This window comes from Moschus berezovskii, chromosome 9 (assembly GCF_049115385.1).
Source record: "Moschus berezovskii isolate FMDL1 chromosome 9, NW_MosBer_1.0, whole genome shotgun sequence".
Classification (NCBI taxonomy): domain Eukaryota; kingdom Metazoa; phylum Chordata; class Mammalia; order Artiodactyla; family Moschidae; genus Moschus; species Moschus berezovskii.
In genome coordinates, this window is record NC_142468.1 from 52,571,979 (window position 1) to 52,597,799 (window position 25,821).

At 39.4% G+C, this 25,821-nt stretch overlaps 1 protein-coding gene across 2 annotated transcripts in view; it reads right to left on the reverse strand.

Annotated features, from left to right (window-relative positions):
- ADAM10 (ADAM metallopeptidase domain 10) overlaps positions 1–25,821 on the reverse strand; it is a 140,307-nt gene that overhangs the window by 108,641 nt on the left and 5,845 nt on the right. The window contains exon 2 of one of the 2 annotated variants that reach the window (XM_055437390.2): positions 16,834–16,919. The exons of the other annotated variant lie outside the window; for it this stretch is intronic. The gene's annotated coding sequence lies outside the window, so the exon portion shown is untranslated. The remainder of the gene's footprint in view (positions 1–16,833; positions 16,920–25,821) is intronic. 2 annotated transcript variants of the gene reach the window in all.

Sequence of the window (25,821 nt, forward strand, 5' to 3'; positions counted from 1 at the left end):
TGGGGAAGTTTTATTAAGAGAAATTTAGGGTAGTTTCTTCCATTTTAAAAATCAAAGTAGGGGAACGTCTCTGGTGGTACAGTAGATAAGAACCTGCCTGCCAATGCAGGGGACAGAAGTTCAATCTCTGGTCCAGGATGATTCCACATGCCGCCGAGTAACTAAGCCCATATGTCACAATTCTAAGAGCAGCCCCTGCAGCGAGAAGCCTGTGTACCACAACTCAGAGTAGCACCTGCTCACCACTAGAGAAAAGCCCAGGCACAGCAACGCAGACCCAGTGCAACCAGAAATAAATTGTATGTTTCAAAAACGCAAAGCAGGATTACTAAGTCATATTTCTTTTAAGTGGACTGAGTAGTCACAGTACAATCTTAGCTTTGCAAAGTTACTTCTCCCACTCCTTTCTCAGCACCAAAAAGTTGACTTTTTAAATCACAGTGCAGATAAAGTATTTTGCCACTTTTAATAACTTAAAACAGTAACTGTGGCTGTTCTAGGGAAGCACATGTCATAAAGGCTCAATTACTTGCATGGATAGAACACTTCAGGGAGACATTAAAGAAAGTCATCTTTTCTCTATCCCAAACACAAAGGAATTTTATAAAGCAACATAACGTTTACTTGCACTTGAAAAGGACCTGAGTAATGATTTTCAGAATCTTTATAACTGAGATAAAACATGATTTCACAGCATTTAATTGGGAAAATTAAAAATGCTACCCAGGTACATACAGTTAACAAGTCCACTTCATTATCAGACTTATGTTCCTTTGTTAACTATGCCTAACTATCAGTATTTATGATATGATCATGGTAATACTTTAAAAACTATTGAACACAGTATATTAAATGAGGGAATTCCCTGGCAATCCAGGGGTTAGGACTCTGACACTTTCACTGCCAGGGCCTGGGTTCAATCTCTGGTTGGGGAACTAAGATCCCATATAAATAATGGTATTTAGGCATAATTAACAAAGGAACATATTAAATGAAACAATCTTATCTCTCCTTCTGATACTTAATGAAATAATGGGGAAACCATGGAGAAAAAAAATATATACATGAAAAGCAGCTCTCCCACACTAAGGAAAAATCCTCAAGAACTAAAATCAAGTAAGAAAAGGATATAATCAAGTGTGTGTTAGAGCTGACTGATACAGGCTCAATTCTCTTCCCAACTCTGTTCAATGACATGTTGCTGCTGCTGCTAAGTCATTTCAGTCGTGTCCGACTTTGTGTGACCCCATAGATGGCAGCCCACCAGGCTCCCCCGTCCCTGGGATTCTCCAGGCAAGAACACTGGAGTGGGTTGCCATTTCCTTCTCCAATGTATGAAAGTGAAAAGTGAAAGTGAAGTTACTCAGTCATGTCCGACCCTTAGCGACCCCACGGACTGCAGCCTACCAGGCTCCTCCATCCATGGGATTTTCTAGGCAAGAGTACTGGAGTGGCTTGCCATTGCCTTCTCCGCAATGACATGTTGGTGGCTCGAAATCGGCCATGGGTGGAGTACTTATACTACTGAAATTAGAAATGCTACAAATCAGAGGGTTTATTGTTTTTTTCTTATTATCAAGAGAGTCAGTGAACTAATACAACACAGGGTATATAACCTAATGGTATAATCTTTCAAACAAGCAGCCAAGGAAATAAACAGAATACTCTAATGAGAAAGAGGAAAAGCACAGCACACTGAACTCCTAATGCTGACCCTAGCTGCAAAATTCACTTTTTAAAAAAATTCTCTCTTCTGTTTTACCTACTCTTCTGCAAATCAGAAATGTATGTACCTGGGTAGGATTTTTAACTTTCCCAATTAAATGCTGTGAAATTATGTTTTATCTCAATTATAAAGATTCTGAAAAATTTCAAGAGAACAGAACCCTGGAATTCTCAGAAAGATTGTATATGATCATGAGTCCTGATTTGCAGAAAAGTAGGTAAAACAGAAAATAATGAGCCCCTCAAACTATGACTTAAAGGAAAAAAATACACTGGTATCAGAGACAAACAAAAAAGAACTTACCCACATTATTTCATAGAAAAAACAACAGAACAAAGAAGAGCCTCACAACCACAAACATGGCAAAAATGTAGCAGAGTAAAAACAATGAAGAAAAAAAAAAAAACCAACAAAAACAGAAAAAGCAAAAGAGAAAAAACCCAATTGAGAAGGAAACATAAACATCTGGAAACTATCTGGAACAAACCAGAATCAACCAGACTTACATGATATTAAGGAATTCTTGTTAATTTTCTTCAATACAAAAACACTGTGGTTATATATAACTATAGTAGGAAAATAATCTGAATTTGGGGAGATGTATTTCGAAGTACTTGGGAGTAAAACGACATGCATCATTTTCACTGAAGTGATTCCCAATGAGACAAAAAAAAGGACATAAATTGCTATCAGTTTACACTTTTGACTATAATGAAGTAAGAAGAACTAAATCAAACCTACCACCATAAACATCAGAAAACTTGACGAAATACATGAGAGGATAAACAAATGAGGTAATATCTACAATTGGCCCAACTTAACTACCTAGAAGCAATTTAAGGTCAACATGCAGAGTACAGGAACCAAACAGAACCTGCTGACAAAGAGGCCAGGCAATTAGAAGTTGTGGGCCAGAGGGCCAAAGAGGACGCTAACAGAAAGGGAGCTCAGAGATCTAAAGAAGGGTTCCCCTTACATGTTTGGCAAATTTGTATCTGATCATGTGAGAATCAACTATCCCAGACAGGAAAGATAAAACCACAAAAAAAGCAAGCAGAACAATCTTAAAGTTTATATAGTTAGGGCTGGGAAGTGTTCATATTCCCACCATCCAGAGAACAAAGACCTGTAATATATGGAGCACTGGGTACAGCCCTCAGGAAAACATCATCTTATTCACAGGGCAAAATCAGCCATGGACTAAAGGCCGTTTGGGATCCACCCTCAGTCAGTCAGTTCAGTTCAGTCGCTCAGTCGTGTCCAACTCTCCGCGACCCCATGAATCACAGCACGCCAGGCCTCCCTGTCCATCACCAACTCCCGGAGTTCACTCAAACTCATGTCCACAGAGTCGGTGATGCCATCCAGCCATCTCATTCTCCGTCGTCCCCTTCTCCTCCCGCCCCCAACCTTTCCCAGCATCAGAGTCTTTTCCAGTGAGTCAACTCGTCGCATGAGGTGGCCAAAGTATTGCAGTTTCAGCTTCAGCATCAGTCCCTCCAATGAACATCCAGGATTGATCTCCTCTAGAATGGACTGGTTGGATCTCCTTGCAGTATAAGGGACACAAAGCTTAAAGGACTTCTTCCAAAGAACTCAACTGATTCCAAGTAGTTTAATTGTACAACAACAAAATTTGCCCAAGTTTAAAGGCAAGACAAAATCAAACACAAAGTAAAAATCAAAAATGAACTGCATCCAGTCAATAATTACCATGCATGTAAAGACTCAGGAAAACATCTTTTTCTCATACTATTGAATGAAGTCAGACATTAGCAGCAGAAACTATAAAGATGACAGAATTAACATATAAAGAAATTGAAACAGTTGTCATTGGCTAATAGTTGAAAACTAAGTCCATTCTAACGGAGAAGGCAATGGCAAGCCACTCCAGTACTCTTGCCTAGAAAATCCCATGGACGGAGGAGCCTGATGGGCTGCAGTCCATGGAGTCGCTACAAGTCAGACATGACTGAGCGACTTCACTTTCACTTTCACACATTGGAGAAGGAAATGGCAACCCACTCCAGTGTTCTTGCCTGGAGAATCCCAGGGACGGGGGGCCTGGTGGACTGCTGTCTGTGGGGTCACACAGAGTCGGACACGACTGAAGTGACTTAGCAGCAGTAGCAGCACCAAGTCCATTCTAAAGGAGATCAGTCCTGGGTGTTCACTGGAAGGACTGATGCTAAAGCTGAAACTCCAATACTCTGGCCACCTCATGCGAAGAGTTGACTCACTGGAAAAGACTCTGATGCTGGGAGGAACTGGGGGCAGGAGGAGAAGGGGACGACAGAGAATGAGATGGTTGGATGGCATCACCAACTCAATGGACATGAGTTTGAGTGAACTCTGGAGTTGGTGATGGACAGGGAGGCCTGGCGTGCTGTGATTCATGGGGTCGCAAAGAGTCGGACACGACTGAGCGACTGAACTGAAGGACAAAAAAACCCTTAAAATCAGCTGGTGGGTTAGGACAAAAGGAACTAGAGAAAAAGACACATTACATATAGAAGAATGAATGTACAAATGATAGCGTAACTACATAACTCAGAAGATAACTTACCAACATGTTTGAAATACTACCAAAAAAAAAATTCTCAACCTAAGATTCCATACCCAGTGACACATATCTCATAAATGAAGATGAAGGGGGAAAAAGGTGAAATGAACCCTTTTTCAGACATCAAAGCTGACAATTTATTGCCAGTAGACCTGCTCTGAAAGATATGTCAAAGGAAGTTTTCAGGCAGAAGGAATATACCAGCTGGAAACCTGTGTTGACACAAAGAAGAGTGCTAAGAACAATAACTATATGAGAAAATAAAAAAAGATTTCTTTTCTCGTTCTTTCACCTCTTTCAAAGTTAAATGATTGTGTTTAAAAAACACACAATGTACGATGGCAGTTATGACACACATAGAATTAAAATGTATGATAATACAGCACAATGGAGAGGAAAAATGAAAGGACACTGTAAAAGAAGTGGTATTCTATCCAAAGGGACACATTGACAAGTTACAGGTGTATACTCTACACCTTAGAACAACCTCTAAAAATACAGCTTGATCCCTGGGTTGGGAAGATCCCCTGGAGAAGGAAACGGTAACCCACTCCAGTATTCTTGCCTGGAGAATCCCATGGACGGAGAAGCCTGGTAGGCTACAGTCCACGGGGTTGCATAGAGTCGGACACGACTGAGCGACGGAACGGAACAGAAGCAGGTACATTACATAAGCCAATAACAGAGTTAAGATTAAATCATTTTTTAAAGCAAATTAATTCCAAAAAACATAGAAAACAAAGGGTCAAAAAAGGGGGCTTATGAGCAAATGGAACAGAAAACAAACAGTAAGATGGTAGTTTTAAACTCAATCATATCAATAATTACATTAAAAGTTAATGATTTAAACATAATTAAAAGATAGAAAGTCATTTTCTTATTTTTCAAGAAAGGTAAAGATGAGCTAAATTAAAAAAAAAAAATGGGAAAATTATACCATCCAAACCCTAACCCAAGAAAGCTAGAGTGACTACAGCACTGTCAAAGTAAACTTCAAAACAAACCAAAAAGAGAAAGGGTTTTCATTTCTAAATGTGCATTACATAATAGAACTTCAAACTATGTGAACAAAAAGCTGACAGAACTGAAAGACAAATTTGCAATTATACCTGGAAATCACAATACTCCTCACTGAACAACTAGACAAAAATAAGGACTGAACACTATCAAGCAATTTGACTCAATTAACATTTTATAAAATAGTCCACCCAATCATAGAGTATGTATTTTCACAGGCACATGGTGTATTTACCAAAACAGACCTCAATTCTAGGCCATGAAGTGTACTTCCATAAATTTTTAAAGACTGAAATCATAGATCATGTTTTCTAACTCTGTTAGTGAAATTAAAATGGAGGAAGTCTTGTACAGGCTTCAGAAGCAAGAGAACAGGCCTCTGACTTGCTTTTAACCTGCCTGGACATTGCCCTGATACCATCCCAGTCTACAAGCACAGCAAGTCAGGTAGCACTTTAGATAAGAAAAAGAGTAGGTCTTGGAATTCTTGAGCCCCTGGAGGTCTGGACAACCCCCTTGGGTCTAAAGAAAGCCTATGACTCACAAGGTGAAGTAAACAGCATTGTAAAAAGGGTAAAGTAAAAGCCAGAGAAGCATTTTTGCGTGCAAACTGTTAATGAAAGCAGTTTGCGGCTTGCAATTATAAGGAGCCACTGAAACAGCATTTTGAAGCCTCACCCGTGGGGCGGGCATACAGCCCAGGACCCTTTCCCAATTGGGACTCCACATTGCTGTTAATGAGGGACTTCCCAGCACTATTCAAGTCTGAATAAGGATCCATTTTGGTGATGTATACACTATTACTTCTACTGTTTCTTTTCCTTCTCTTTTGGAAAAAGTGAAAAGTGAAAGTGTTATTCGCTCAGTCATGTCTGACTCTTTGTGACCCCATGGACTATAGCCTCTGACCATGGAATTCTCCAGGCAAGAATACTGGAGTGGGTTGCCATGCCCTTCTCCAGGGGATCTTCCCAACCCAAGGATCAAACCCACGTCTCCTGCATTGCAGCCAGATTCTTTACCATCTGAGCCACCAGGGAAGCTCATTTCTTTTATCTTAATGACTGCATGTGGAAATTAAGGTAAATAATCTTCTAGAAAAAATTGAAATTGTTTATATGTGTAACAAGTGGTTTCTTTTGTTAATGAACTCTTCAAACCTAAAACAAGAGTAAAACTTCTGGAAAACATACCCTGGTGCAATTAAACCACCAGGAGATACTTGGAAAAAGTCCCAAAATATTGGGAACTTAACACACTTCTAAACAGCCCATGGATCAAAGAAGAAATCAAAAGGCAAATGAGAAGCATTTCGAATTGACTGCAAAGAGCACAGGAACTTTATTGGTTAACGTAAAAGTTCTAAATTATTATTATGGCAGTGATTATATGCCAATATATACCTTTCTCAAAATTAATTGCTGAATTTTATTTATGAAAATTATATCTCAATAAAGCTAATTACAATTTTTTAAAAGAAAAACAGTGAGTCGAAGTGGTAGGCATAGTGGGTATTTCGCCTTTCTTTTACTTCTTCCCAAAGTTAGAAATTTTTCCAAAAAAAAAAAAAAAATCCAGAATCTTAAACAATTCAAAATAGTCCAACTTATTAATCCTCCCCTTTGAGAAAAAAATAAAATGAACAGTCTACTGACCTTCAAGAAACTATGAAGCATCCTATAATGACTCATTATTCACAAGTGACTATATTTTTGTTAATATGACAGACGTAAGTAGTAAAAGGTGGGGGAAATAAAAGATTAAATGACAATCGGTGATCCCAAGTATGAAAAGAACACTGGGGGAAACCAAATATCAAGGAAAAGTATCAGTGAGAAGTAGCTACTAGACCATTTTGAAGAATTTCTTGGCAGTACAAAAGGTCCAATTCAACATTTAAGCTAACAAGCTAAAAGAAAACCTGGAAGCCTACGACTCATCAGACTGTTACCACTGAGATTGGAAATTTGTGTTTGTGAATGTTTGTCCTAACAGAATTAAATCTTTTTCTGTGTAGAGTATTTTGCATTTTTGTCACACATAATACCTTGCTATTCATACTGTGATTCAGGAATCAGCTGCCTGGGTTATCTCCTGGGGAACTGTCAGCAATACAAAATCTTGGGCTCGTCTCAGATCTACTGATCCCCAAGTGACTCAGGTTCTACCCAGATGTACCTGATCCCCAGAATGATCTGTATGCATATAGAAGTTTGAGAAGCTCTGCAGCTTTTCTCTATGCAGAAATACCCTAACTTATATCCTTCTTTTTCCATGTGCTTGCTTTAACCTAAGCCTTTAACAGTATATCATTAGGACCAGGTACCACTGGTTCTATTTAAGCAAGAAATACTTTATCTGATGGTCACAGGTAACGTACAGATTAGAAAAAGCTCCCAAAATAATATAAAACAGGGGTAGACAAACTATAAGCCCAAAGGTCAGTTTGAACTGGTCACCTGTTTTCTCAAAATAGCTCTATGTTCATTCATTTATGTATTTTCTATCGCTGCTTTTCAGTGGCAGTGCTGAACAAGCAGTGCACTGAAAACCAGATATCAAATCTACAGAGTTACTTAAGCACTCAGTTTTATTACTGTGATTGGTTATAATCATCTTTCCCCCTCTACAATAGGATTTCTAACCCTGAGATAGATTTGCCTCCTGAGGGGATTCATGAGCGCCCCCCCTTAATATTTGCATGCAAATGTTATGAGTAAATGTGTGTGTGTTTATATATATATTGTATATATGTATGTTTATAGGTGGTACTTTGCTTCTGCTTTTCATATTTAAATTTTTTATTCATTTATTTATAATTATTTTTTATTAAACTTACTACACTAGCTAAGACTATGAAACCACACTGAATAACAATGAGAGCATTTTTACTTTGTTCCTGACTTTAGCCTTTACTTTTCATTATATAATACATTCAAAATACCATGCTAAGGTTTTTTTCTTCCCATTCCTATTTTAGAAATGCAGTATTTTAAAATTCACATGAAAATTAGGCTAAAAGATATTGCTTAAAAAAAAAAGCTTCACATTTTCAGTTTTAAACGGAAAAATTAAAAAATTCAAAACCATAAACTTTTGTTTATAAATCCAAAAAACTCTTTTTTTCAAGGAAAACTCAGTTTTTATGGGTCAAGCCAAATGCAATGCAAAGTTGTTCTTACTACTTTTTTTAACCAAAATAAATAAATCAGATTTGTCCCTGTGACGGGTCAGGGGAGCCGGCCCCTTGGCTTTGTACTGCCCCTCACTCCTGCCCCTCCTCTCCCCCTCTGACCAGCTCTGGCACAGCAGAGAGAAGAACGCTTCGGAGTCTCCATCGCATTGAAGGGAAGAGGAAAGGTGGTGGCTTGGAGGTGAAGGGAGAGCAGGACCAGAGGAGCAGCCGGCGCCCTAACTCTGAGCGGCACTTCCTGGCCACACCCAGTCCCAGGTGGTGGAGTGTGCACGGCCCACACATGGCCGGGACCCTCTGGAGCGGTGGAAGTGGTCGCTGCTGAGTAGACCCTCCCGCGCTGTGCTAGGTCAGTCTCGGGCCATCTCCCAGCAGCCGTCCTGCAGCAGTGCCCTTGGTCCACTGCATGGTGAGGGTCCTGCCACAGCCCACCCACCCCACAAACCCTCAGACAGCGATGGTTCCTGTGAGGGGTTGGGGGCTCGGCCTGGGGAGAGGAGGCCACTCTTGTCCAGGTGCGGGAATCTCTTGCTGGGTGAGCAGGACTGCCGGCACAGGGGGATGCTGCGTGAGGCTGGTTCTGTGGGGTGAACTGGGGGGATAGGGTGGGGACAGATCTGTCCCTCCCAGGACACCTGCAGGGGCTCCCTCTCCTCCTCTCGCTCCCCAGTGTCTCCATGAAGGCTGCTCAGCTGGACAGAAGTTGTAGAGCCCGGGGAGCATCTGCCTTGAGGGGGCAGCCAAGCACAGAAGAGGGCAACAGCCTAGTTCCTAAGTGAGCACGGGGCGTGTGCAGTATGGATGGGCAGAAGTGCAGGCAGTGACCATGCTTTAGTTGGAAGCAAGGGGCATATATATTTTATTTGTAAAAAGTATTCAATTTTTTAAATAGACACTGGTAGTTTACTATATACAAATATACATATATATATATCTCCTGACTAGATAAGCTTCTTATTTAAGTTGATTAAACAATGTTTATAAACTAGATGTAATGATAACTAAAACTTCCTATCTTGCTATCAAGCACTTGCTATCTCACCAAGTCTAGTAGTTGCTCTATAGTTTTTCATTTAATATACCCAGCAGACCCACGGGATTTCCCTGATGGCTCAGACAGTAAAGAATGCCTGCAATGCGGAAGACCTAGGTTCGATCCCTGGATTGGATAGATCCCCTGGAGAAGGGCATGGCAACCCACTCCAGTATTCTTGCCTAGAGAATCCCCATGGACAAAGGAGTCTGGCGGGCTACAGTTCATGGGATCGCAAAGATGATGACTGAGCAATTAAACACACACATACACACGGACCCTCTAGCCCATTTTAAAGGAAACAGAGGTCTGAGAGCTATGTAACAAATCTAAGATGTTTGGTTTCAATAACTTCATAACGTTCTACAATAATTGTATTACTCTCATCATAAACAAGGTAAGTTACCATTCACATTTCTGATGGGACTACAAAAAACTGAAAAGAAAAAAATTACCAAAATAACAGTACATGGCAGGGAACTTTAAAAACCTAAACTGACATCTACCTTTAAGATGCACAAAAATGAGTAATGAAATATCAGAAAAGAATGTGCTTTTTATAGACAAAATATATACATATATATATATATGTATGTATACCCTTGATTTCCACAGCTAGTGATTGAAATTGGCACAATTTACTCCACAGGAGCCCATGCCAATCTCCTACCCTTGCACTACTTAGCTCAGTCAGACACCACAAAATTGCCTGTTCCCACATGCAGAGTCTCGACCTACTCAACTGAGATTTGTTCTTATACTTTAACAACCAGTCAAAAAATTCAAGAAGTAGGGACAGAATGCAACTCTATCACTAAATCTCACTGATGCACTTAAATAATCACCCATCTCCTCAACTGTATCTGAACAGACCTGGGCTTCTGACCTACTCATCATCGTATCTCATCTTCCCTTTGTTACAGATTTTCCTGATTCCCTAGTTCCAAGCTGCCTACTTGTCTACTACAATTCCTAATCAGCTACTCTATTCCTTATCCTTGTTACATGCTAGACTCTCTCAGGTTCCAGGAACCTATAAATATAAATGCCTTAATACTAAAAATCATTGCTTCCAAGGACTTCCCTGGTGGTCCAGTGGCTAACACTTGGTGCTCCCAATGCAGGGAGCCCGGGTTCAATCCCTGGTCAGGGAACCAGATCCCACATGCTGTAACCAGAGACCCTGCAACAAAGATAAAAGATCCTGCCTGCTGCAAATGAGACCCAACATAGCCAAATAAATATATTTTTAAAAATCACTGCTTCAATCTTGAGAAAGAAGAATGGAACTGGAGGAATCAACCTGCCTGACTTCAGACTATACTACAAAGCTAAGCCATCAAGACAGTATGGTACTGGCAAAAACACAGAAATATAGGTCAATGGAACAAAATAGAAAGAGCAAAGATAAATCCACACACCTATGGACACCTTATTTTTGACAAAGGAGGCAAAAATATACAATGGAAAAAAGACAATCTCTTTAACAAGTGATCCTGGGAAAACTGGTCAACCACCTGTAAAAGAATGAAACTAGAACACTTTCTAATACCACACACAAAACTAAACTCAAATGGGTTAAAGAACTAAATTTAAGACCAGAAACTATAAAACTCTTAGAGGAAAACACAGGCAGAAAACTCTCTGACATAAATCACAGCAAGATCCTCTGTGACCCACCTCCCAGAGTAACAGAAATAAAAATAAAAATAAACAAATGGGACCTCATTAAACTTAAAAGCTTTTGCACAACAAAGGAAAACTATAAGCAAGGTGAAAAGGCAGCTTTCATAATGGGAGAAAATAATAGCAAATGAAACAACTGACAAGAATTAATCTCCAAAATACACAAGCAGCTCACGCAGCTCAATACCAGAAAAATAAATGACCCATTCAAAGAGTGGGCCAAAGAACCAAACAGACATTTCTCCAAAGAGGACATACAGATGGCTAATAAGTACATGAAAAGATGCTCAACATCACTCATTATCAGAGAAATGCAAATCAAAACCACAATGAGGTACCATCTCACACCAGTCAGAATGGCTGCCATCAAAAAGTCTACAAACAATAAATACTGGAGAGGGTGTGGAGAAAAGGGAACCCTCTTACACTGTTCATGGGGATGCAAACTAGTACAGCCACTATGGAGAACAGCGTGGAGATTCCTTAAAAAACTGGAAATAGAACTGCCATGAAAAAGTGAAAAGTGGAAGTGAAAGTCCCTCAGTTCTGTCTGATTCTTTGTGACCCCATGGACTATACAGTCCATGGAATTCTCTAGTCAAGAATACTGGAATGGGTAGTATTTCCCTTCTCCAGGGGACCTTCCAACCCCAGGGATCAAACCAAGGTCTCCCACATTACAGGCACGTTTTTTCAGTTGAGCGACCCAATAATCCCACTGCTGGGCATACACACCAAGGAAACCAGAAGCAAAAGAGACACACGTACCCCAATGTTCACTGCAGCACTGTTCAAAATAGCTAGGACATGGAAGCAACCTAGACATCCATTTGCAGATGAATGGATAAGGAAGCTGTGCTACATATACACAGTGGAATAACACTCAGCTATAAAAAAGAACACACTTGAGTTCAGTTCTAATGAGGTGGATAAAACTGGAGCCGATTATACAGAGTGAAGTAAGTCAGAAAAAGAAACACCATACAGTTTATTAACGTATATATTTGGAATTTATAAAGACATAATGATGACCCTATATGCAAGACAGCAAAAGAGACACAAGATGTAAAGAACAGACTTTTGAACTCTGTGAGAGAAGGCGAGGGTGGGATGATTTGAGAGAACAGCATTGAAACATGTATATTACCATATGTAAAATAAAAGACCAGTGCAAGTTCGATGCATGAAGCAGGGCACTCAAAGCCGGTGCTCTGGGACAACCCAGAGGGATGAAATGGGGAGGGAGGTGGGAGAAGGGTTCAAGATGGGGGGACACATGTAAACCTGTGGCCGACTCATGTTGATGTATAGCAAAAACCACAATATTGTAATTAGCCTCCAATTAAAATAAATTAATTTAAAAGAAAAAAAATCACTGCTTCTCTAATATCAAGTGTGAACCAAGAGAAATCATGAATCAAGAGACATCAGACACAAATAAGAATCCAAGATTCTGTGTTCCCTGCAAATCAACATGTAAATACTACACAGGAAACCTGACCCAGAACACATCTTCTATTGTGATCTTAATCAATTCCCATACTTCTCATAAAGTATTCCATTACTTGAAGTAATATTCTACTACTTGACAATACCGGAACCCTCCCCATTTTTATCTTCCTCAAAACTACCCAGGTACCCAACAGCATCAGTACACACCATAATTACTCCAAAAGTATCTTGTGAAAAACACCAATACTGCCCTGCCTCTCTAATGCCAGGTCTGTACCAGAAACACAACCTTAAAACAACTAAGGAAAAATCTGTCATAATGTCTGAGAGATGCACACTACTGGCAAAACTTTGCAGGCATATCTGTCTGCTCAGTTCAGAACCCAGGTCTCCAGTGATGCTTCTGATCAGAGGAGACTAGTTCAGAAGACTAGTTTACATGTCTGTGTCCTAGTTGCAAATGAAAGGCTGGGGAATCTAAATTAGGGAGGTGGAATTCATAAGGCTGAAAATGTGGTGAGGTTCAAAAGGTTCTAGACAGAAATCATAACAAATACCTGGCCCCTTAGCTCCCACTCCTGCCCCACTACAGTCTATTTTTCACACAGCAGTCAGAATAACAATGTTCAAGTAAAGTTGCATCATGTCACACTTCTGCTCAAAATCTTCCACTCCTCACCCATGGTTCCCCCTCCACAGCCTTCATTTCAATTTATAATTTGAAAATAAAAAAAGTCCTAACCATGGCTCACAAGGTTGACCGTGATCTTACAAGGAGCAGCATGCCCCTACTCCACTTCCATATCAGTCTTATCTCATCTTCTACCACTCTCCCCTTTCTCAGTGAGCTATAGTCACATTCGTCTCCTGACTGTCCCTCTGCCTGGAATATCTTCCCCCACAGCCAATATCTTGGCTACCACACTTCATTCAGGTATCCACACAATTTCTTCAGAGGCTTTCTCTGATTACCCCACCTAAAAGCATAAGTCCCAATCATACTCATTCTAATATCCTGCTCTATCTTTCCTGATATTATTTTGTACTGACATATCCCTCTACCACCAGAAGTTCCATGAGAACAAGAATTCTGATCTGTTCAATGATGTACCCTCATTATCTAGATCAGAGTAAGGAAGAAAATAGGTGCTCAGTACATGTTTGCTGTAAGAATTAATGGATCCACTCAATGTTTCACAGAAATTTCCACTTTCACTTGTATTTACCAAAAGAGCAGCTGGTATTTTGCTGCTAAGAGAGTCATAAATCAACCAACAGAAAATGTGACCCTATGATACTCATCCAAGAAATATCAGAATTTCTAACAGGTCGAGTATTTGCAAAGTGCTATCGGTTAAAAAATAAAATTATTATAAATCTATTCATTAGTTAAGTGTTTTATTCAAATCTTCTATCAACGCTATGAGTGCATTTCACATATTTGTCTCTGCAATCATCCATGCAGCTTTCATCACTATTTTGTACGACTTTATAAACTGCCACACAGCATTCCTTTTTGCAACTAAGTTTATCAATAACCATAGAAGTATGTGGTCAACATATCTTACTCCATGTTTCAAAAGTTTAGTGCAGTTTAGCAAAAATTATCTTTATTTATGGGGTTCCCTGATAGCTCAGTTGGTAAAGAATCCACCTGCAATGTAAGAGACCCCGGTTCGATTCCTGGGTCAGTAAGATCCCCTGGAGAAGGGATAGGCTACCCACTCCAGTATTCTTGGGCTTCCCTTGTGGCTCAGCTGGTAAAAAATCTACCTGCAGTGTGGGAGACCGGGGTTCGATCCCTGGGTTGGGACGATCCCCTGAAGAAAGGAAAGGCTACCCACTCCAGTATGCTGGCCTGGAGAATTCCATGGAGTCGCAAACAGTTTTTTTCAAATCTTCTATCGACACTATGAGTACATTTCTGATATTTGTCTCTGCAACTATCCATGCAGCTTTCATCTCTATTTTGCATGACTTTACAAACTTTCACACAGTATTCTTTTTTGCAACTAAGTTTATCAATAACCACAGAAGTACATGGTCAACATGTCTTACTTCACATTTCAACAGTTTAGCAAACATTATCTTTATTTATAACTGAACACCATGAGTTAAAATCCCAACTATGCCACTTATTAGTTGAGTGATCTTGGACAAGTTACCCAACTCTGTGCCTCATTTTCCTTGCCTGTAAAATAGATGAAATAGTAATACCTGTAGCTAATAGTGTTGTTGGATTCAATTATCTAATATATATAAAGAGATTTAGAATAATGTACAGTACATAATAGGTAGGGGTTTTCCTTGTGGCTCAGCTGGTAAAGAATCTGCCCGCAATGTGGGAGACCTGGGTTCGATCCCTGGATTGGGAAGATCCCCTGGATAAGGGAAAGGCTACCCACTCCAGTATTCTGGCCAGGAGAATTCCATGGACTGTGTAGTCTATGGGGTCGCAAAGAGTCGGACACGACTGAGAGACTTTCACTTTCACATAATAGGTAAGAATTCAGTAAATAATGGCTAAATTAATTAATGAACATATATTATCTCATTTCACCTTCATAACAACTCTGTAGGGTAAGTATAATTAATCTCAAAATGAGGCACAAAGAAGTTAAGTAAGCAACCCAAGACTACAAAACTTCCGTCTTGTTCTAACATTCTGTGATTCTAAACTTACCCTAAAATGAAAAGGGTTTTCTTAAAGTTTCATCTTAGTAACATAACAAAGTTTACAAGTTTTATTGAGTAAAATCAGATAACAATGAAGACATTCTACATTTCCCCTTTTAGGACAATTTTTGCAGTGAATGACAAGTCCCAAGTGTTTTAATAATATTTTTAAATATTAACAGAAACACAGAGTAGTTGAGAAAAAGCAATTTGGTTTTTAGAAAGAAAATATAACCCATTCAACCTACTAATTCCTTTAATTAACTGGGCATATAAAAATAATGAGCAAAACCAATATAATAACAAAAATGGTATTTTCATTCCATTTTAAAGTCAATTAAAGTAAAAAGATTAATTATAAGCTTTGGAAGGTTTTTTTTTCCCCCAGACATACTCTTAGAAACTTGGAATTCTTATGTAGTTCATTAAGAAAATGAAATTATTTAGTTCAGTAAACATTCATTTATTCACTCAACACATATATCGGGTACTTACTATCTGCACTATATATACTATAAGGGCATTGTTTTTAGATGCTGGGAATACAGAAGTGAACAACACAAAGTTATTGATCTTATGAAACTTCATTCTAGAGAAGGACAGCAGACAGTATAACAAGTAATAATTTCATTTTTTTGGTTTATAAATTTTTCTCATTTTACTGAAGTATATTTGATTTGCAATGTTGTGTTAATTTGTTCTGTACAGAAAAATGACTCAGTTATATACATATCTTTTCATGTTATTTTCCATTATGGTTTGTCACGGAATATCAAAGAGAGTTCCCTGTGAACAAGTAAGTACCATCAGATGGCTCTAAGACTGTCATCACAGGGTGAGACGATAGAGAATGCCAAGTACGGGTTTGTATTTTTATATGAGGTAATCAGAAGACTTCATAATATCTGAGCAAACACAACAGAAAGAGAGCAAAGCACAACAATGTGAATGAACTTAAACACTACTGAACAGTTAAAAATGGTTAAGCTGGTAAATTTTATGTATATTTTACCACCATGTAACTTTTACTTAAAAAAATAAAAAGGGGACATATGTATACCTACGGCTGATTTGTGCTGACGTATGGCAGAAACCAATACAATGGTGTAAAGCAATTATCCTTCAATTAAAAATAAATAACTTCTTAAAAAAATAAAAAAGAAATAGGGTTGACACTATAGCAATCTAGGGGGAAAACTGGTCCATGTAAAAGGATTGCCAAGTACAAAATCCCTGAGACAGGAGCAAGCTTGGCATTTTTTTTAAGAGCTCTGTGTGGTAGGAGCAGAAATAAACAATGGGGAAGCATGGGGCGGGGGTGGGGGGGTGGGGGGTGTGGATAAGCATACATGTACACGATGTAGGGCCTGAAGAACCACTATAAGGACACTGGCTTTTACTTAAAATAGTAAGCCACTGAATATAGTTTTTTATTTTTTATCTTGCTATTTTTTGTTGAGGTACAATTCACATAACATAAAACTCACCATTTTAACCATTTTAAAGTATACAAAGTACCAATGGATGGTTTTGGCCAAAGTAGCTTCTGAACAGGATCACAATGACTGCTAGGCTGAGAGAACAAGAGAACAGGAAGAAGAGTTAGCAGGTTTTACAGTAATTAAAGTGAAATGGATGTTTACTTGTATCAATCAGGGCAGCAGCAGTGGAGCTAATGAGAAGTTGTCAAAATCTTCATATTCTTTAAAGGAGGAACTGACAGAATTTGCAAGCAGGGTGTAACAGAAAACAATGAAATCAAGGATAACTCAGTTTTTGGCCTGAGCAACTAAAGAACAGCGTTCCCACCTACTGAGATGGGAAATTCTACAGGAGAAAAGACTGTGGCTAAGAGGAATCAGAGGTCTGATTTCAGACATGTTTAACTCCAGATGCCCACCAGACATCTAACTGGAGACGTAGCTGGGATAATTGGAGTCCAGAATTCAAGGGAGAGTCCTGAGCTAGACACACAAATATGGGGGTCACCATCATGCTGTGTGCTGCTGTGCTTAGTTGCTCAGTCGTGTCTGACTCTCTGTGACTCCATGGACTGTAGCCCACCAAGCTTCTCTGTCCATGGGAATTTTCAGACAAGAATACTGGACTGGGTTGCCATTTTCCTCCTCAGGGGTCATTTAACACAACCAGTAAGTACCAGCACAGAAACTACTTCTTCCAGAGGCCTATCGCCATTTAAATTAATATGTGATTTGTGGCCCACAAAAGACTACTATTCTTCCTTTAATTTAAATCCTTTATTTACATGAAATAGATCTGTACAAAAGGAATCACAGCCTACAAGTTTAGGAGTAAAAAATCAAAACGACAACTAACAATGAAAAAAAATATTAATGTTCAGTTGTCCATGAATACGGAACTAGATGTTCTTTTATCACTCTGAAATTACCCAAGCAGGGAAACATGAATGAGTGAAGGTAAAAGGAAGGACTCAACGGATGGCAATCTTTAACTCCTTTTCTCCCTTCTGATAAATGGAATACTCACTGAAGATGTTCTCATCATGTAAAGTCCTTAACAATGGAGAAACAAATCTGTTACCAGACAACAAACCTAGAGTACAGTAAGATGTCTGTAATCGAACATCAAAGGAAAATGAAAGGTTCCACTGAGGAAAATTTCTAAACAATTGAAGTTTATCTGTTGCCAAATACCTTTCCTTTTGAACCAGTACTGATTTTTTGTTTTTCCCTTCTAACATCTTCTTGAGCCAGGTTCCTCCTTATTAACATCTTCAGCCTGAGAAGTCATAACAATGTGATAACCTCTAGGCTATTATGTTATTGTACCATTGTTCTACATAACAGCCCCATCCTGAAGTGCAGTTATTCTGTCAATGTCTCGTTTCTCTACGGCTAACCTTTCTTTTTTTTTAACTAAATAGAAAAGCAGACTAACATTGTTTTACTTTCCAGTCCTTACCTGTGGTTGCCAGAAATCTGGCCTTCACAAAGCACATATTACATTTCCTTGGTACCTAGTACCTACAACCTCCATGGGAAATTTGAACACTTAATAGAAAACAATTTTCTCACTTATTTAAGGGTAATGTCCTCAACCTTATTAGATGCATACTTAAGTATTTAAGTATTTAGGGGTTCAGAACAACCAAAAAAAAGAATGTATACATTAAGAGTCGTAAAGCAACGTGGCAAAAGATAATCGTTAATAATCTTAATGTTAGCTGGCCTATAATTACTTCCAACCCTTCAGAAAACATACACGTTTTTAAGACCAAAAGTTTGGGGAAATTAGCAGTATATCAAGCAAATGTCTATGTGTAAAACTGGTGTAAGAATAATAGGGCTGGACCTATAAGATAGACGAAACAAATAACTAAGTTTCAAGAAAAACTGGGTAAAAAGTAAAAAGCAACACCAAGAAACTACCTACATACACGAATGGCAGAAAAAATGACCAGTAGGTTCAAAGTAGAAAAAACATAACTTGATCTCCTCACCACACTGGAGAGCTCAAGGACCTCACGTCCTTTTTACAGAGAACAGTGTTTTATTTCCTATAAGTGTTCTCAAAGTCACCAGGATACTGGTATTTACTAAAGGTAATTCGACTTTAAAAATGTTTTTCTCTGTATCATGAAAGTTTTGTAATAGATACTTCTGTAAAAGATGGGGACTTCCCTGGTGGTGCAGTAGATAAGAGTCTGCCTGCCAATGCAGGGCACATAGTTCAATCACTGGTCCAGGGAGATTTCACATGCCTCAGAGCAACTAGTCCATGCATCACAACCACCGAGTCTGCATTCTAGGGCCCACGAGCCACAGCTAATGAGCCCCTGTGCCACAACTAGGGAAGCCCAGGTGCCCAAGAGCCAGCAAGTCGCAACTACTGAGCCTGCATGCTGCAACTACTGAAGCCCACACACCTTGAACCTGTGCTCTGCAACAGGAGAAGCCACCACAAGGAGAAGCCAGTGCCAACACTAGAGAGTAGCCCCTGCTCTCCGTAACTAGAAAAAGCCCACGTACAGCAACAAAGACCCAGAGCAACCAAAACTAAATAAATAAAAAGAAATATAGTAGGGTGTACATGTCCAAAAAAGCTAAAAACAGAAAAAGATATAACCTATATCTCATCATCCAGAGATTTAATACCTGTCCTCAACCTCTTAAAATAGGAATACATATATCAATTTATCTGTGACAAACTGAAATGGTACTGTGCATAAAATGTTCTCTGAGGTGCTTCTCTCATCTTAATTGTAAATATTTTCTAATGTCAAAAAAAAAAAAACTTTCAAAGAACTTGACTGACCAAAAATCAAATGCCTCAAATACTAAGCATAAAGAGCCTAAGTTATGCGCTGATGGTAAAATAATCCAATCTTCGTACAAAGGCAAAATCTAACAACCTCATTATACTTTTTAAAGCATGTGTTTTTTAGAGACAGTAAGGTTTTTAAGAGTATGAATTCTGGAGCCAGACTGACTATATTCAAGTCCTGGCTTCCACAATTAGTAGCTATAGGGCTTTGTGACCTTGAATAAATTACCCTCCCTGATCCTGTTCCCTCTTTTCTGAAATAAGAACAACAGGATCTTATGTCAATGTTGTGAAGACTGAGTTAATACAAAAAATTCCCAAAAATCATACCTGGAATAAAATAAGTACACCATAAATGCTAACCACTATGATTATTTTCCTTATTCCACAGGTAGGCAGGAATGCTTGCAAACAAGCTTCCCTCACAACTCCTGAGTCCAAAACCTACAATCTTCTGTTCTAATCAAATTAAACATAAGAACAGGGGGGAAAAGAAAAACAGAATGAAAATTTCAATAATGTCAGAAGGAAAAACACAATCAGAGTATATCTTACTAATGGTGGGTATCATCTTTGTGTGGGATAGCAATATATATATGGAAATAAACTTAATTATTTCCTACTTTTATCAAACAAAGGTGAAAATGCTAAGAATGAAGGAAGAAAATCTGTAAAAATCTTTTGACATTACATATCTCCCTTTATTTATTTACAGAAAAACTTAATTACAATAAATGAGAGGATGTGTAAGAATAAGCTAAGGCTGGCACACTTCCATTCATCAGAAAAATTACTTGTAATCAAGTTGTTTTCTACAGACTTTTCATTTGTGTAATTTCAAAATTAGGCACCAAGAGCATTTTTCCCCAACTATCAAGTGTACTTCCTTCCTAAGGAACTTGAGTCATCAGCTGTGTCTTAGGCACCACACTATGTTGACCAATGCTTCTTACACTTGATATATAGTCACTCTGATCTTGAAGCACTAAATAGCATTAACGAGCTGTTCTCTTGTATGACAAAGGTAGACTTCAAGAACTGTAAGGTCCTGTATTTCAGAAATATACTTAAGTTTCTTTACTACAGTCTTAGAAATGTGACTTCAAACTTAAGCTACAGTACCTCTTTCTTCATTCAGTTTAGTTCAGTTCAGTCACTCAGTCGTGTCCGACTCTCCGCGACCCCATGAATCACAGCACGCCAGGACTCCCTATCCATCACCAACTCCCGGAGTTCACTCAAACTCATGTCCACAGAGTCGGTGATGCCATCCAGCCATCTCATTCTCTGTCGTCCCCTTCTTCTCCCGCCCCCAACCTTTCCCAGCATCAGAGTCTTTTCCAGTGAGTCAACTCGTCACATGAGGTGGCCAAAGTATTGCAGTTTCAGCTTTAGCAGTCCTTCCAATGAACACCCAGGACTGATCTCCTTTAGAATGGACTGGTTGGATCTCCTTGCAGTACAAGGGACTCTCAAGAGTCTTCTCCAACACCACAGTTCAAAAGCATCAATTCTTCGACGATCAGCTTTCTTCACAGTCCAACTCTCACATCCATACATGACAACGGGAAAAACCATAGTCTTAACTAGACGGACCTTTGTTGGCAAAGTAATGTCTCTGCTTTTTAATATACTATCAAGGTTGGTCATAACTTTCCTTCCAAGGAGTAAGCGTCTTTTAATTTCATGGCTGCAATCAGCATCTGCAGTGATTTTGGAGCCCCAAAAAATAAAGTCTGACACTGTTTCCACTGTTTTTCCATCTATTTCCCATGAAGTGATGGGACCAGATGCAATGATCTTTGTTTTCTGAATGTTAGAAACCAGTCAAATCATTTTCTACAAACATCCACACCTAACAGTTACAAGTGAAAGCTCAAGACAGGAGAGTATGTCTGAATTGTAAGCATCTTACAATATACCCACTTTTTCAGATAAGCTTGTCTCTAAGAATTAAAAATAGTAAAGTTAGCTGGCTGAAAGTGAAATCATAAACTATAAATTGTAGAGTTAATCAACCACAAAAATATAAAATATTAATAGCTAAAACCTAACAAATGTATTAAATTTCAACCACTTATGAAATACAACTTAAAATCCCCAAAGTGGAAACATGTACATAATTTAGATTTCAGTGCTGATTTGAAACACCTTTACACCACATCAGGTAAATGCAAACATAAGTACAGACAAGGGACTATGCCTTTTGGCCCACCCACACACCCACGCGCGCGCGCACACACACACACACACACTATGACATTCAGCCCACCACACACACACAAAATGGCTTCAGCCAGCACCCCACGTTGACACACATCTACCCCACACTTCGCACGTTATTCTAAACCTACTCTCATTGCCTCGCTCCTCCCCCATATTATACCCCAAACCATCTGCCTCTGCCTCCTTCCAGGGAATCTGATGTGTAAATAAAACAATTCAGCCAAAGATGTTACCAATGACAATAATGGTAGGGAAGGGTGGAGTTATAAAAAAGACATAAAGGTTTTTGAGGACTTCAGTTCAGTTCAGTTCAGTTCAGTCGCTCAGTCGTGTCCGACTCTCCGCGACCCCATGAATCACAGCACGCCAGGCCTCCCTGTCCATCACCAACTCCCGGAGTACACTCAAACTCATGTCCACAGAGTCGGTGATGCCATCCAGCCATCTCATTCTCCGTCGTCCCCTTCTCCTCCCGCCCCCAACCTTTCCCAGCATCAGAGTCTTTTCCAGTGAGTCAACTCGTCTCATGAGGTGGCCAAAGTATTGGAGTTTCAGCTTCAGCATCAGTCCCTCCAATGAACATCCAGGATTGATCTCCTTTAGAATGGACTGGTTGGATCTCCTTGCAGTATAAGGGACTCTCAAGAGTCTTCTCCAACACCACAGTTCAAAAGCATCGATTCTTCGGCGATCAGCTTTCTTCACAGTCCAACTCTCACATCCATACATGACCACGGGAAAAACCATTGCCTTGACTAGACGGACCTTGGTCGGCAAAGTAATGTCTCTGCTTTTTAATATACTATCAAGGTTGGTCATAACTTTCCTTCCAAGGAGCAAGCGTCTTTTAATTTCATGGCTGCAATCAGCATCTGCAGTGATTTTGGAGCCCAAAAAAACAAAGTCTGACACTGTTTCCACTGTTTGAGGACTTACTATGAGTTAAAATTCTGAAGAAAATAAATTATGAAAAGTTAAAGCTGAGTAGAACTAATTCTGAAGATAGATTTGCAGAGTAAACTGCTGGTCAAAGTATCTTTCACCACAGAAACTAAAATCCAGCTAATCCACGGCTTTTCTAGGTTAAAGAAATTGGTTTGGTTTTTAGATAATCCTTATGGCCTATCAGTCATTTAATCACTCTTATAAATTAACAGAATCAAATATAAATTCAAAGCTGAAGGAAAAATGGGCAATACTGGGAAAAAATTTTTCTAACTGCAGTGCATAGAGCACTCCAAGAGGAAAGCTTCAATAGGATAAGAACATGGGATGTTTAAGTGACTTGTAATCAATGCTGGGAAAGGTTGGGGGCGGGAGGAGAAGGGGACGACAGAGAATGAGATGGCTGGATGGCATCACCGACTCTGTGGACATGAGTTTGCGTGAACTCCGGGAGTTGGTGATGGACAGGGAGGCCTGGCGTGTGTGATTCATGGGGTTGCGGAGAGTCGGACACGACTGAGCGACTGAACTGAACTGAATCAATTAAGATAGCAAGCTATCAGAAATAACAACAAAAAAGGATGATGACAATGGTGGAAAACTTGTGCTAGACAGAGCAGGGTTTCTCAATCTCAGCCCTTCTGACATTTTGGCCAGATAATTTCGTGTTGGGCGAAGGGCAGGGGGTGCCGCTGTCCTGTGAACTGTTAAGATGTTTCACAGTATCTCTGGCCTCTACCCACTAGATACTAGTAAGCATCCCTCAAGTTGTGACAACCAAAACTATCTCTAGACTTACAGATATTTTAGTGTCTGCTTTGCATATACATTTTAACTACACATTAATTTTTCAAAAGCTACAATACCACATAAATACTATGATGTAAATTCACAACAGACATTTAAAAAGATTCAATGATTAAGTGACAGAATTGTGTTCAAGAGAAAATTAAGGATTTCTTAAATTTTATTCCCTAATGTGTGGTAATGATGTTCCAGTATTTCAACTTCTATAAATACATTTATTTAACTATATTCTGTAACTAATAGATTCCAAATGAAATTAGGCTTGGAAACAACATATTTTTAATAATATCCACACAGCACTCTACAACATCTTCAGCAATTTTACAAATTTATCCCACTTAATTCTTAGGAAAAGAAGCAAATTATATTCCACCCAATTAAAATGTATAGGGTTCTATCTGTTCTTTTGAAAACTAAATCCAAAATTCAAAGCTGTTAAATATATATATGTGTGTGTGTATATATATCCCTTTCAATCATTAATGCAAACAAAGATAAATGGAAAGAAAATTCTGCTCCACAAATTGTATTTGTACATTTGGCTCAAGTACAGAAATCACATTATTTTCCCCAATTTGTGTCTGAAATAGGAATTTCATAATTCACATATAATCAAAAGTATCAAGCATATTCCTGAACTGGAGAGTCTAATTTCAGTTTATGTATCTTTAAATCTAACTTCCTCATGCGACGAGTTGACTCACTGGAAAAGAGTCTGATGCTAGGAAGGATTGGGGGTGGGAGGGGACGACAGAGAATGAGATTGCTGGATGGCATCACCGATTCGATGGACATGAGTTTGAGTGAACTCCGGGAGTTGGTGATGGACAGGGAGGCCTGGCGTGCTGTGATTCGTGGGGTCGCAAAGAGTCGGACACGACTGAGCGACTGAACCGAACTGAAATCTAACTTATCCCCTCCACCTCAAATTCACCAAACTTTATCTCTCAACTATCAGGAGCAATGCTTCCTAAGTTTTTGTTTTTGTTTTAATTGCTAAGTCATGTCCTACTCTTGTGACCCCAAGGACTGTAGCCTGCCAGGCTCCTCTGGCCATAGGATTTCTCAGACCAGAATACTGGAATGAATGCGGAGAAGGAATGCCATTTCCCTCTCCAGGGAATCTTCCCTACCCAGGGATCAGGCCCACATCTCCTACACTACAGGAAGATTCTTTACCACTGTGCCACCAGGGAAGACTGCTTCCTAAGTGACTAGCCACAAATTGCTGAAGGATGTGCAAAGTTTTAGTTAACATTCAACAAAAGTATTGCTTCCCCAGCAGCTCCGTAGTAAAGAATCCACCTGCAATGCAGAAGCCGCAAAAGACACAGATTCCATCCTTGGGCTGGGAAGATCACCTGGAGAAGGAAATGGCAACGCATGCCAGTATTCTTGCCTGGATAATCCCATGGACAGAGGAGCCTGGTGGGCTACAGTCCATGGGGTCTCAGTGAGTCAGATACAACTGAAGTGACTTAGCAACAAAAGTATTAGCATACAAGTCGGATAAAATTCAACTCTAAAAAAAAAAAATTCAACTCTAACACACATTCCAAACTTCAATCTAGATTCAAAATCTTAGACACTTTCAACTACAAAGTCTGAGGGCCTCAAAGCTTTATAAAACTACACTCTCTCCAATATAATTCAACACAGAGTAAGCCCTCAATAAACTGTGATATCTTTGCATTCAACATCTGCCAAGTTTTACCAGTTATTCTTCCATATGATTTCTTGTGTACTCTTGTTTATTTCTACAATCATTACCCCAATCCAGGACTCAATCACCCAGTTCATCAAGTAGCTAATTTATTCCTTACTGTATCATATCCCAACTGCTCAGTTCAGTTCAGTCGCTCAGTCATGTCCAACTCTCTGCAACCCCATGGACTGCAGCACACCAGGCTTCTCTGTCCATCACCAACTCCCGGAGCTTGCACAAACTCATGTCCATCGAGTCAGTGATGCCATCCAACCATCTTATCCTCTGTCGTGCCCTTCTCCTCCTGCCTTCAGTCTTTCCCAGCATCAGGGTCTTTCCCAGTGAGTCAGTTCTTCCTATCAGGTGGCCAAAGTATTGGAGTTTCAGCTTCAGCATTAGTCCTTCCAATGAACATTCAGGACTGATTTCCTTTATAATTGACTAGCTGGATCTCCTTTCAGTCCAAGGGACTCTCAAGAGTCTTCTC